This window comes from Ovis canadensis, chromosome X (genome assembly GCF_042477335.2).
Source record: "Ovis canadensis isolate MfBH-ARS-UI-01 breed Bighorn chromosome X, ARS-UI_OviCan_v2, whole genome shotgun sequence".
Lineage (NCBI taxonomy): Eukaryota > Metazoa > Chordata > Mammalia > Artiodactyla > Bovidae > Ovis > Ovis canadensis.
Genome location: NC_091727.1, coordinates 33,916,100 through 33,929,103, shown reverse-complemented (window position 1 = coordinate 33,929,103; position 13,004 = coordinate 33,916,100). Strand labels below are relative to the sequence as shown.

The following is a 13,004-nucleotide window of genomic DNA, read 5'->3' as shown; positions in this document are numbered from 1 at the left end:
GTCTTTGTTTGATTTTCATATCAGAGTGATTGGTGGCCTTATAGAACAAATTTGGGATTGTTCCTTCTGCAATTTTTTTGGGGGGGATAGTTTCAGATGGATAGGTGGATGTTTTCAGGATAGGTAAATGGTTTCTCCATATGTTTAAATATTTGGTAGAATTCACCTGTGAAGCCATCTGGTCCTAGACTTTTGTTTGTTGGAAGTTTTTTTAAATCACAAATTCAATACTTAAGATTGGACTATTTGTATTTTCTATTTCTTCTTGGTTCTGTTTTGGGAGATTCTATCCTTCTTAGAATTTATCCATTTATTCTAGTTATCCAATTTATTGACAAATGGCTGCTTGTGGTAGTCTCTTATGATCCTTTGTATTTCTGTGATGTCAATTGTAACTTTTTTTTTTCATTTGTAGTTTTACTGATTTGAGCCCTCACCATTTTTTTCTTGATCAGTCTAGCTAATAGTTTATCAATTTTGTCTTTTCAAAGAATCAGCTTTTAATTTCATTGATGTTTTCTATTGTTTTCTTAGTCTCTATTTCATTTATTCCTGCTCTGATCTTTATGATTTCTTTCCTTCTACTAACTTTAGATTTGGTTGTTCTTTCTCTTAGTTCCTTTAAGTATAAAGTTAGATTGAGATTTTTCCTTTTTCCTTGGTAAGATTTTATCACTATAAACTTTCCTCATAGAACTGCTTTCACTGCATCCTAAAGAGTTTGGATCATTGTGTCTTTGTTTTCCTATATCTCCAGGTATTTGTTGTATTCCTTTTTTGAATTCTTCAGTGACGCATTGGTTGTTTAGTAGAATATTGCTTAGCCTACATATGTTTGTGTTTTTCACTTGTTTTTTTTTTTTTTTTTCCTTATACTTCATCTCTAATCTCATAGTATTGTGGTTATAAAAGATGCTATATGATTTAAGTTTTCTTAATTTTACTATGAATTGCTTTGTGGCCCAGCATATGATCTGTCCTGGAGAATATTCCATGTGGGTGGCAATCACTTTTATCACCTTTATTCTGGAACAGAAAATTCTTTCCCCATTTTTTAGGAATGTAACAAATGTGTTCATTCAACTAAAACTATGTAATAATTATTTCTCTATTGATTTTGTGAAGTATAATAGTGGCATTTATTTGAAATTAACCCTGGTATTTATTTAGGCTTGTTGAATTTAATGACTGGGCCAGTGACATTTGCTCAGTTATAAGATTAAGTTTTTTCCTGATAGTTGCTAAATGTCTGCTCATGATTGTCACACCAAGAAGTTTCTTTGAATATAGTGCTAAAGAGATAACTTCCACTGCAGTCTCTCTTGTCCATACGTGAATGTATAAGGGACTTTCAAAATTTGCAATCTGTCCACACCATAAAATGACACATAAATACATAGAAGGATAACCATGTAAGAATAGTAAAATTACATGATCGAGAAAAATTTAAATGTGCCTTATAAGTCAATCTACTTCTTAAACAATCATTCAAATAGCTTTTAGGTTATTAAAGAAATTTTCTCTTGTAAAAATTATAAACCTATCAGTAGACAGTCTGGGCTTGTGTGTGTGCCTATGTGAAATAAAAAACCTATCTAGAACTGAATTTGTTAACCAATCTTGTACACAGTTTGGATTTTTCCCAAGCAGATACTAATAACTCGTATTAGGTTATGTATTTATCAAAGTATCTAATCTAAATATTTCTCTTTTAATATCCTGATTACTATTTTTCTCTAATTTATTCTTTCTGTGAAGCATTACATAAAATAATGAACCTTAAAATTGTTGAATATTAAAACTGATTTCAAATGATTTGTATCATCTCCTCACTAATATAAGAATTGTATGATAAAAATCTATATCTAAATATAGAAAGAAAAGACTAATGAAGGAATAAAATTTCCTTACAATTTCATAAGACACATGGAAAAATTTGATAACTGTCTTGGTATATATCTAATATACCAGAGTCCCTCAAATTTTAGGATAATTATAAATGTTAGAATTTTTCAATACAGTCTTCTTAATTTGATACATCTTTTTTGTAAGCTAATGATTTTATTATAATTTTAAGAGCACAAATTTCAAATTCACTTTAAAAGCATATAAGCTCTAACAAAAATAAGTATATGCAGTGAAAAAATATAGTTTGAGTTCCAGAAAAATTAACCTATGTTATAGGAAATAAAGCAAATGTATATATAATTAAACATTAGTAGTACTGTTGAAATTCGATTTTCAACTGGTCAAGATTACTGGGAATATATTCCCAAATACTTAAATGCAAAAATTATTTAAAAAAATGATTTTTTGATGAAATTTTCTTTTTATTGTTTACAAAATAAATTTTACTCATATAAGAATGAATAAAAGCTGTTATTTAATTTAATGGATAATTTATCATTTACAGGCAAATGATTTTAGAGGTTTTAGGGGTTTGATTTGACAATTATCTTAAAATATTAATCAAAAGCCATTGCTAATTAATTAAGGGATTTTCTGGCTGTCTCTGTGAATAAATTATTATGAAATTGAGAAAATTAATACGTAAAAAGGATGATCTCAATAAAGTTTCAGTTCAATCGCTCAGTCATGTCCAACTCTTTGTGACCCCACAGATCACAGTATGCCAGGCCTGCCTGCCTGTCCATCACCATCTCCCGGAGTTCACTCAAACTCACATCCATTGAGTCGATGATGCCATCCAGCCATCTCATCCTCTGTTGTCCCCTTCCCCTCCTGCCCCCAATCCCTCCCAGCATCAGAGTCTTTTCCAATGAGTCAACTCTTTGCACGAGGTGACTAAAGTACTGGAGTTTCAGCTTTAGCATCATTCCTTCCAAAGAACACCCAGGGCTGATCTCCTTCAGAATGGACTGGTTGGATCTCCTTGCAGTCCAAGGGACTCTCAAGAGTCTTCTCCAACACCACAGTTCAAAAGCATCAATTCTTCGGCGCTCAGCCTTCTTCACAGTCCAACTCTTACATCCATACATGACTACTGGAAAAACCATAGCCTTGACTAAATGAACCTTTGTTGGCAAAGTAATGTCTCTGCTTTTCAATATGCTATCTAGATTGGTCATAACTTTTCTTCCAAGGAGTAAGCATCTTTTTTTGTTTTGTTTTGTTTTGTTTTAGTTTTTTATTTTTTTTAATTTTAAAATCTTTAATTCTTACATGCATTCCCAAACATGAACCCCCCTCTCACCTCCCTCCCCATAACATCTCTGTGGGTCATCCCCATGCACCAGCCCCAAGCATGCTGTATCCAGCATCTTTTAATTTCATGGCTGCAGTCACCATCTGCAGTGATTTTGGAGCCCCAAAAAATAAAGTCTGACACTGTTTCCACTGTTTCCCCATCTATTGCCCATGAAGTGATGGGACGGGATGCCATGATCTTCGTTTTCTGAATGTTGAGCTTTAAGCCAACTTTTTCACTCTCCTCTTTCACTTTCATCAAGAGGATTTTTAGTTCCTCTTCACTTTCTGCCATAAGGGTGGTATCATCTGCATATCAGAGGTTATTGATATTTTTCCCAGCTATCTTGAATATCAGCTTTTCTAGTGGTCCTCTACTGGTTTCCCTGACTAGAGGACCACTAGAAAAGCTGATATTTTTACTTTGTGACTGTTGACATCTTTTGTGAAATGTCAAGATTCCACTGGAATTTTGGCACTTAAACAGGAGAGTTCACATAAAATCCTTCCAGATTTTCTTTTGCCAAGCAATGTATTCTGTTTCATGGATCAGCAGTAACTAAACATAGTTTGTTTTTTCTTTTTTAGGTTTAGCTTTCAACACCTCCATAGTCCTTAGCTGTTTAAAAATCATTCATTGGCAATTACTTTGTTCTACTGTGACATGATTGACTTATCTATTTTGAGCAATAATGGATGAATTCTTCCACTTCACTTTCTATAAAGCTTGTCTTTCCATAATTTTTTAGTTCTTTTTATGCAAAAGTGGTTCATTTGTTCATTATTAAATAATTGTCATCTAGACCTCATTTTTCTCTATAAATTCACAAATAAACCCCCCATTTTATTAATCTTGGCCCATATCAAACTTATAGTTAAATTATTAATTGCAATGTGCACTTGACATGTAAATACTAAAATGAGTATAAGCATGGTTTCTCAACAGGATATGGATCCTCTCTTGGTGTTCATTATTATAGTTTTAGTTTGATTTTCATTTCGTCATGTTCTCATTTCATAGTGACTCAGTATCTGGAATTATCCAACTCAACTGTAAGACAGAGAAGCTATTATTGGCTGAAATGAATCAAGAAGAAATATAACACTATTCTTGTGAAAATACCAGTTGTTGTTGTTTAGTCATATCTAACTATTGTGACCCCATGGACTGTGGCCTGCCAGGCTTCTCTTTCCGTGGAATTCTCCAGGCAAGAATGCTGGAATGGGTTGCCATTTCCTTCTCCAGGGGATCTTCCTGACCCAAGAATCAAACTCAGGTCCCTGCATTTCAAAACAGATTCTTTACCGACTGAGCTACGAGGGAAGCCCAAAGTCACTCAACTGAACTGTAAGATAGAGAAACTATTATTGGCTGAAATTAATCAAGGAGAAATATAGCATTGTTCTTGTGAAAATACCAATACAAACATGCAATATGAGTATAAATGGCCAATCATGGGTTATTTTCCTTATGAGGAAATACCTAAATATTAATAATATTAAGTTAAAGAGAGGAAGTACATTTTTCATTAATCTTTTAAATGTGATGTCTGTGTGAGTGTTTTTTGATAAAAATTCCCGATGTATTAGAGTTTTCCAGAGAAATAAACACAGGATATAAATACACACACACACACACACACACACACACACACACACACATGTGAGGAGATGTATTATATGAATTGGCTCAGGTGGTTATGGAGGCCAAGAAGTCCCACAGTCTGGTGTCTGGAAGCTGGAGAACCAGAAAAACTGGTATTGTATTTCATTTAGGGTCCAAAGGCTTGAGAGCCAGAGTAGCTGATGCTGTAACTTCTGACCCAAGGCTAAAGGCTTGAGAACCAAGGGGCCACTGATTAGTCATGGAGTCCAAAGGCAGTGAGAAGCAGAAGCTCCTATGTCCCAGGGAAGTAGAGGTTAGACATTCCAGTTTCTCTCTTCTTGAGAGAGATTGCCATATCTCCACCTTTCTGTCCTATCCAGGCCCTCAAGGGATGAGATGATGTGTCTCCTATCCCTACCCCAACCTTGGACAACCCCTACTGCTGGGGGTGGGTGATTATTTTTTTTCTTAGTATACTGACTCAAACCCTAATCTCTTCTGGAAACAAACTCATACAAACATACATCCAGAAATAATGTTTTTCCAGCTATGTGGATATCTAATGAGACTAGTCACTTGTCCTTTTGTATATTTGAAAAGCAAAGCAAAGAACTGTGGAGGGCAGAGACTAAACATATAAGTTAAAGAAAAGAGAAATGTAGCCAAAATGTCGTGGCCAAGAGAAGGCAACTTGAGGTAAAGTAAGCAAGTGAGATGGGCAGATAAGATAAAAAGAAAAATGGAAATAGTACTTGAGAAAAAAAGAGAAAAATTTTCCACATCTTTCTCTGGCAGCCACCTTGATGTTTGTTTTATCCTTTCATGTAAATAACTTCAAAATGGCTGACTACCATTTTCTCTTCCATTTATTCTCACACATAAATTGTTTCTCTTCCATGCCTCTTAAATGCTGGAAAATGCTGTGTATAAGATTGACTTCAAGATATTTATTCCTATTTATATAACCAAAGTTGAAATTGTTTTGCAGGCTACAGATTTACAAACTGAGATTTTAGTATGGCTTCTCAAATATTTGAGTAGTTAAGTATTGACATTAAGGCATTTTTGTTTTAGTTGTACTTATTTTAGTCATCAGTAAATTCAAACTATTCTGAAGTCTGCAACCATCTCCAACTAGAAAGTTCTTAGTTCACATATTAACATTTGCTTTTTTTCTTTAATTAACCAAATTTTACTCATTTTATTCATTTCTCCCTGGAATTACTTTAAGATATTATTTTCTCCAAATATGGTCCATAAGCTACTTACACCATCAACACCACGTAGTCTTAGAATCTTTGGGAAGAAGATACTTTCTTAATATAAAAATTATCCCCTAATGTATCATTGTGTAAGAAATCTAGATTTGTCATATATCTTTTGCATATACTGCCATAGACCTGGCCAGCAATTAAACATACTTGTGAAATAGAGATATATCATCTCATGCTACAAAGAGTGCAAAGGTAGTGATACCAAATCCAGCCTCTGTACCCCAACACTGAATCACATCTCAGAGACAGAGTTTCAGGTGAAGTAGAAAAGAATAGCATTATTGCTTTGCCAGTTAAAAGGTGACACAGCAGGCTTGTATCCCTTTTATGTCCTAACCTGGTGAGGTGTTTTATAGCAGTGGTTGAAAGGTGCATTTGCTGATAAGGATTAGGGTACATAGGGGGCCTGTATTTCTTCGATCTGACCTCCAGTCATATCTTGAAGAGCTCTTGCTCCTTTAATCTGGAGTGAAGAATGCTGACATCTTCCATTTGTTGGGGACTTTAGTTCTGTAAGAGCTCAAAGATATTGTTATGTGTATCCCTTGAGGTGGAAAGATTGAAGGTGGGAGGAGAAGGGGACGACAGAGGATGAGATGGTTGGATGGCATCACCCACTCAATAGGCCTGAGTTTGAGTAAACTCCGGGAGTTGGTAATGAACAGGGAAGCCTGGCGTGCTGCAGTCCATGGGGTCACAAAGAGTCGGACACAACTGAGCAACTGAACTGGACTGAACTGAGGTGGAACCAGGACCTTGCCCCAAGGCTGCACTATTGTTTCTTGACTGCCCCTTCCTTGTCTCTGGAGTAGCATCTTCCCTTCCCTGTTGAGCAACTGTTTAAACCTACATTTTAGGACTCAGGGAAGGTCTCAGAAGCTGGAATCTATTCCCCACAAACAAGAAATGGAGACAGAAAAGCTTCCGTGCCCCAGATCCCCACAGGGTCCTTGTCAGTTTAAGTGTTCTTAGGCATGCCAAGATGACTCCATTCTGGTCAATTAATAGCAAAAATGAAACAGGTGACTGTCCTGGGACAATCATGTTTTCTTCTTTGGGATTGGCACATTCCCTGAGCACAGTGCTCCTTCATATATGAACAAAATTAGGATTCTGTTAACATGGAAGATAAGGATGCTGGATGGGCAGGAGTAAGGGTCATTTTTAAATTAAAGTGTGCATTGTTAGACATATATTAGAAATAAATACGGTTTGTAATACTGGATGTTAAATTAGACCAGTTTCTCAATTTCTGTAAATTATCTTAATCTTGTAATTTGATTTAATCTGTATTTATCTGCTTATTTTTATTTTTGCTCTCTGGACAAATAGATAGGACTCACACCCAAAATATAGTTATATACAATTGCCAAGTACCAGTTCAGCTAACAGAAAGAAAAAAATAAGCAATTAGTTTCCAAGCAGTTATGCAAATCTTTACCATTGCTAATTAATCAGACAATGTCTTTGAAATGGTTTAGCCCTGCACATAATGTGACTTTTATTCTTAAGGTTATCTATACAGCTCTTGTCTGGTACTGTTTTGTATATCTTAAGGTATAGAATTTTTCTACACAGTTTCAAATTCAAATTCAAATTATTTTTTTCTTTGCAACTGCTTCCCTGTGTACACACAAATAATACATAAAACTTAGAATATGTAACAGATTTTTGTGATTCCATTTCTGTCTGAAATGTTTTGTTGTGAATAGTTTTCTTCACTGTTTAACACACTTGATATTTGGAGGGAAATGCCCATATATGTGGATGAATAGTTTTAAAAGCATATTTTCAGTTTTCCAAGCTTATAATGAATAAAAATAGACAGTGCACATTCATATGTTTATTTATATATTTGTGCATATCTTCTACCACATATATACACTTACATACAAATATATTATGAATAATTTAACTGTTCTGTGGAGTATTATATGGACATGAATATTATTCCACATAGCATATGTAAGCCACATGCCTTAGAAAACTTAACAACTGTAATTCCATGACATTTTACTCTTCAACCAGTTATGAGTTCCCAGAAGGATTTAGAATAGGCCAAATCAATGTTGCATTGTTTCTAGTTGCAGAAACTAAACTTGTACTCTTTTTGAATTGCTTTTTTTTTTTTTTCTTTCAGAAAAATGTACATTTACTTTTGGGTTTTGCTGTTCCCACTGTCAATATAGACCATATTTTCAAACATGTTCAACATTTGTGTATTCCTCTTGGGTTACAAAATATGTTAGATGTTAAGAATTTTTTCTGGAAAAATTGAAATCACCCAAACTCTTTAAAATTGGGAAAAATTATAAACATCACTTCTGTGATACAAAGTAGTTTCTGTACTCATTTAAATGAAAATTGAAATTCTAGCACTTGCTTACAATTCAGTTATAATCTGTAACTATTTTGGCTGCCCAGTTGTCCAATATTATGGCCACACTTGAACCTTATCATGAAATATTTGTCACATCAAAAATAAGGAGTATAGGGAATTCCCTGATAGTCCAGTAGTAAGAACTTGGTGCTTTCTCTGCTGTGGCCTGGGTTTGATCCCTTGTTGGGGAACTAAGATCCCACAAGCTATGAAGCATGGCCAAAAAAAAAGAAGAAAAAGTCAAAAAACAAGCAAACAAACCAAAATAAGGAGCTCAAAGAGAGAAAACTAATATAAGACCATGTAGAACAGGTCTGATTCACTTGCTAAATTTTCCTTTTATCCTTTGCTTAATGAATAATGAAAAAAAAGTTTTAAGTGATTATCAACAAATATAATGCATGCAGTTTTATTTAAAAGTTTTTGAGTGTTTAGAGTATTTTCATTCACTTTCCAATTGATTCCCTTATATTTTACAGGAATTAATTTTTAGTCATTGATTTTTTTTGTTCTTTCTCACTTTCCAAAGTCGTGTTATTGAAATACATTAGTTAAAAACTATGATGAAGGAACAAAAACATATTTTTCAAATGCTTTAACTTATATTGTAGTAAAACTCAATCAAGCTAATTTCTCTTATGATAAATAAGTTATGAACCAGAAAAAATATTTATTACATATTTGAAAGCAAAATGCGAATAATGTATTTTTTTTGTGCATGATAGCAGGAAGAATAAACCAAAAGCTGTGTTTACCCCCATAGTGGTGCATTTGAAAAAGTTTCTTATCTCATAAGAACATGTTGATAATTTGTTTTGTAAGCATTTTTTTTTGCATGGCTTCAAGACATTAGAATTTGCCAATATACTTTCATTGTATAGCACATTATAAAATGAAACTTCTTTGGATTCTATCAGGCCACATTAAAATAGACTCAAAGGTGACGTAGCCTTTCATTTCTTTTTATTTCTACAGCATTCGATAAGATCAGTAGTGCTCAAGAAACTTTCCATTAATAGGATGGATCATAATTTCTTCTTTACTATGGGAAGTAAATTCTGAAACATTGCCTACTGGGTTAAAAAACCATTAATCCTCCAGTCAAACAGTTTTTTCTTCAATTGACTGTTTCGGGGAAAAGAAAACAAACCAAGGTTAGAGTATCATTTTGTTCTAAGTGATCACCTTGTAAAGTCAGAGAATAAATAGTTTTAGCTGAATTCAGAATCTTAAGAAAATATTTATTTTTCTACTTAGCCATTATTTATGTTTGACTAACTTAACTCCATACTTATATAGGTCTAAGTTAATTGATATCTGTGTGCTGAGTATTTATTTCAGATTTTATGATTATCATATTGCTGTTGGCATGCTTTATACAAGAAAAATTTTGATTTTGCTGATTGTCTTATTCACTAATTTGGTTAACTTGTATAGTTAAAAAATCAACTCTCCATACCCATGGTTAGTGAAGGAAGAGCCATTAAAAAAAAAATCTAGACTCTAAGAAAAAATAACTTGATTTCATTCTGGAATCTCTCTCTCTGTCTGTTTTTATATATTTTAATTTTTAAAATTTAAACCTTGGTATATATCTGGTTCGGGCAATTAGAAGTTAACAGATCTTTATAAAATTTCTTCAGAAGTAATAAAGGAATAAATGAAGAGGTTTTTGTACTTTTTTTTCCTTATGAAATATTCACATTGCTTCATAGTTATTTCTCTGTCTTGCTACAACTGGAAAATAGCAGTTGTATATATAAGTGCTTCTTGGACTTTCATGTGAATCCAAATTATCCCAGATTTGTATTAAATTTCAGACTTGAATTTAGTAGCTTTGAAGTGTGCCTGAGAATCAGCACTCAAGAATCTTTATGATGGCGATGCTGTTTCTCAGTGAGTAGCAAGGGTGTTTTTTGGAAAAAGTCTTCTCAGTATTGATGGATGCCTTCACTTAAACTTTGATACATTTACCTTATTGTTAACCAGTCCTTAACTTAGCAGATTTCTTAAAGTGTTATCTGGCAATCCCCATAAAGATTATGTTAGTGCAAGGAGTTTCGAGTTTAACATAACAGGATTCAAAAATCTCAGTTCTAACTTTGAGCCAGATGATTTCTTAACTCACTGAATATCAGTTTGTTGGTTTTTTTTAAATCAGCAATATATATATGATACTACCTACATAATACTAGGATGATGCTTTATTAAACTACAAGAAGCATCTAAGATATGCAGCAATCATCCTGCAATTTGAAGCAGTGGATTCCTTCTATACATCCTATGGTTTCTCTCTCTGTGTGTGTATGTGTGTGTCTTTATATATACTTTTCTGATTCAGAGCATCTTCTCTGCTAGAGCAAACATGTGAGGTAGAACAAAATAAGGGAAGGTGGCCTTTGAAGGTATCAGGTTCAAAAGTATACAAACCTCAAAGTGAGTTCATATTGTCCTTATTTTGTTAATTGCTTTGTTGAAGTATAATTGATATACAAGAAGTTGCACATAATGTGTCTAATTTGATAGGTTTGAACATCAGTGCTCTTTTAAATTCTGTATTTCAAGCACCTGGTTATGGGGTTGGGGGAAAAAATGTAATTCAGATCCCTTTCCGAGCGACACACCATAGTGCTTCACAAATGATAAACTCAAAAAGGAATGAATTTGTTCCTGCTGAAAGGTTTGTCATGGGACAATTTCCATGTTACAGGAATGGAAATTCATTTGGAACTGGCTGGCAGGTTAATTTGAAATCGATTCAAGAACTATGAATCTCTTTCAGTAACTCTTATGTTTAGTTTAAAAGAACTCTGCAGGCTAATTGTAGATACCATGCTGTGCTTTTGTGTGAGTATATGTACATGTGTGTGAATGAGGGTGCATGAGATTTCACATACTGATGTATGCTTTATTACTGAATTTTTAATTAGAGAAATTAAATAATTTTAGCTGACACAAAGGACAAAACATATCAAGATAAAGCAACTCATATATATGCTTTTATACAAACCATAGAATATATCACAAAATAAAAATGAGAACACTAAGATAATGTTTTAAAATATCTTTGGCTACTTTATACCCAAAGTGATATACCAAAATCTCCATGTCAGTGACGTTTGGTTTATTTCTGTATTTGGTTGTTATTACTCAGTGATAGGAAAATCCTCTGTCTCAAAGCTTTTTGTGTAGCAAAAGGAAGAAAAACAACTGTCCATTTCATAGAACTTGAAAATTCGTAGATTGAGCTGCTCTGAAACTAGTAAATCATCTCATATTGTATAACTGTTTCCCTCAAAAATTTAGTAATGGTCCTAAAATCATATATTCTTACTTTGAAATATTCCGGGATTCTGTTCATGAGCAGGTTGAGAGATATTTAATCACTACTTGTATCAAATTTTCTTCTTTCTATCACAGATAGATGGGGATGAGTTGATGAAATGGGCATATTTAATCCATGATACATTGAATAATAGCACACGTGTAACTGGAAGGATAATAACTGTTCCTGTACTTACCATCCTGGGGGTTTTTGCAAGGACAGACAAATGGTGAATTGTCACTGAGCCTCCATTGTTAAGAGATTGCAGGAGATTACCCTGTCCTGGTGACTTCCTTGTTGGCTCAGACGGTAAAGAGTCAGCCTGCAACGTGGGAAACCTGGGTTTGATCCCTGGGTTGGGAAGATCCCTGGAGAAAGAAATGGCAAACCACTCCAGTATTCTTGCCTGGAGAATCCCATGGATAGAGGAGCCAGGCGGGCTACAGTCCACGGGGACGCAAAGAGTCGGACATGACTGAACGACTAAGCACACACACGACACAGCACCCTATCCTGGAGTTGGATGAAGCCTCTAAAATCAAAGAAACCTTTGTCAGCAGTTTGGTGGTAAAAGAATTGCCATCCTTCTGCCAGGTGGCTCTGTAAAGCGCTCTATTTTTATGCCTCTGAAGTGCCCCCCAGGGCAATGCCTGGAAGTACTGGTCCTCGTTTTGCATAATAACCTAAGCTGGCAGGACCAAATAGGCAGGTTTTGTGCAACTTTGGAACTGTTTCTCTTCCTCGGAGTGAATTAAACTGGAGTATCCTTACTCATGAATGGGGACCAAGGGAGATGTGGGTTTCCAGGAGGAACAGATGAGATCCTAAGGGTACAGGCTCTCACACAGGCTGCCTAGGTTTGAATCTACCTTTTGCTAGATATGTGTCTTTGAGCAACCTCTGTGAGCTTGGTATGGTGGTGATTTCCAGTTTAACAGCTAAGGAAACTGAAGGTTACTGCTGCAAAATATCACATGTTCACACACACACACACACACACACACACACACACACACACACACACACACACCCTGTTGAATGACAGAGGTCAACAGAGTATGATCCTAACCATTGCTTTCCTATACACTTTATCAAGACCACAGGATTTATGCTTCTTCCCCTAAAGGTATCTCTAAGCCAATGTTGGTTTTAAAATCTGATGATAGCTTAGAAGTTAGAAAGTGTATATGGTGGCTAAATTTTGCCCATAGA

At 34.6% G+C, this 13,004-nt stretch overlaps 1 protein-coding gene across 6 annotated transcripts in view; it reads left to right on the top strand.

Moving 5' to 3' along the window:
* DMD (dystrophin) overlaps positions 1-13,004 on the top strand; it is a 2,687,035-nt gene that overhangs the window by 396,595 nt on the left and 2,277,436 nt on the right. The window lies entirely within an intron of this gene.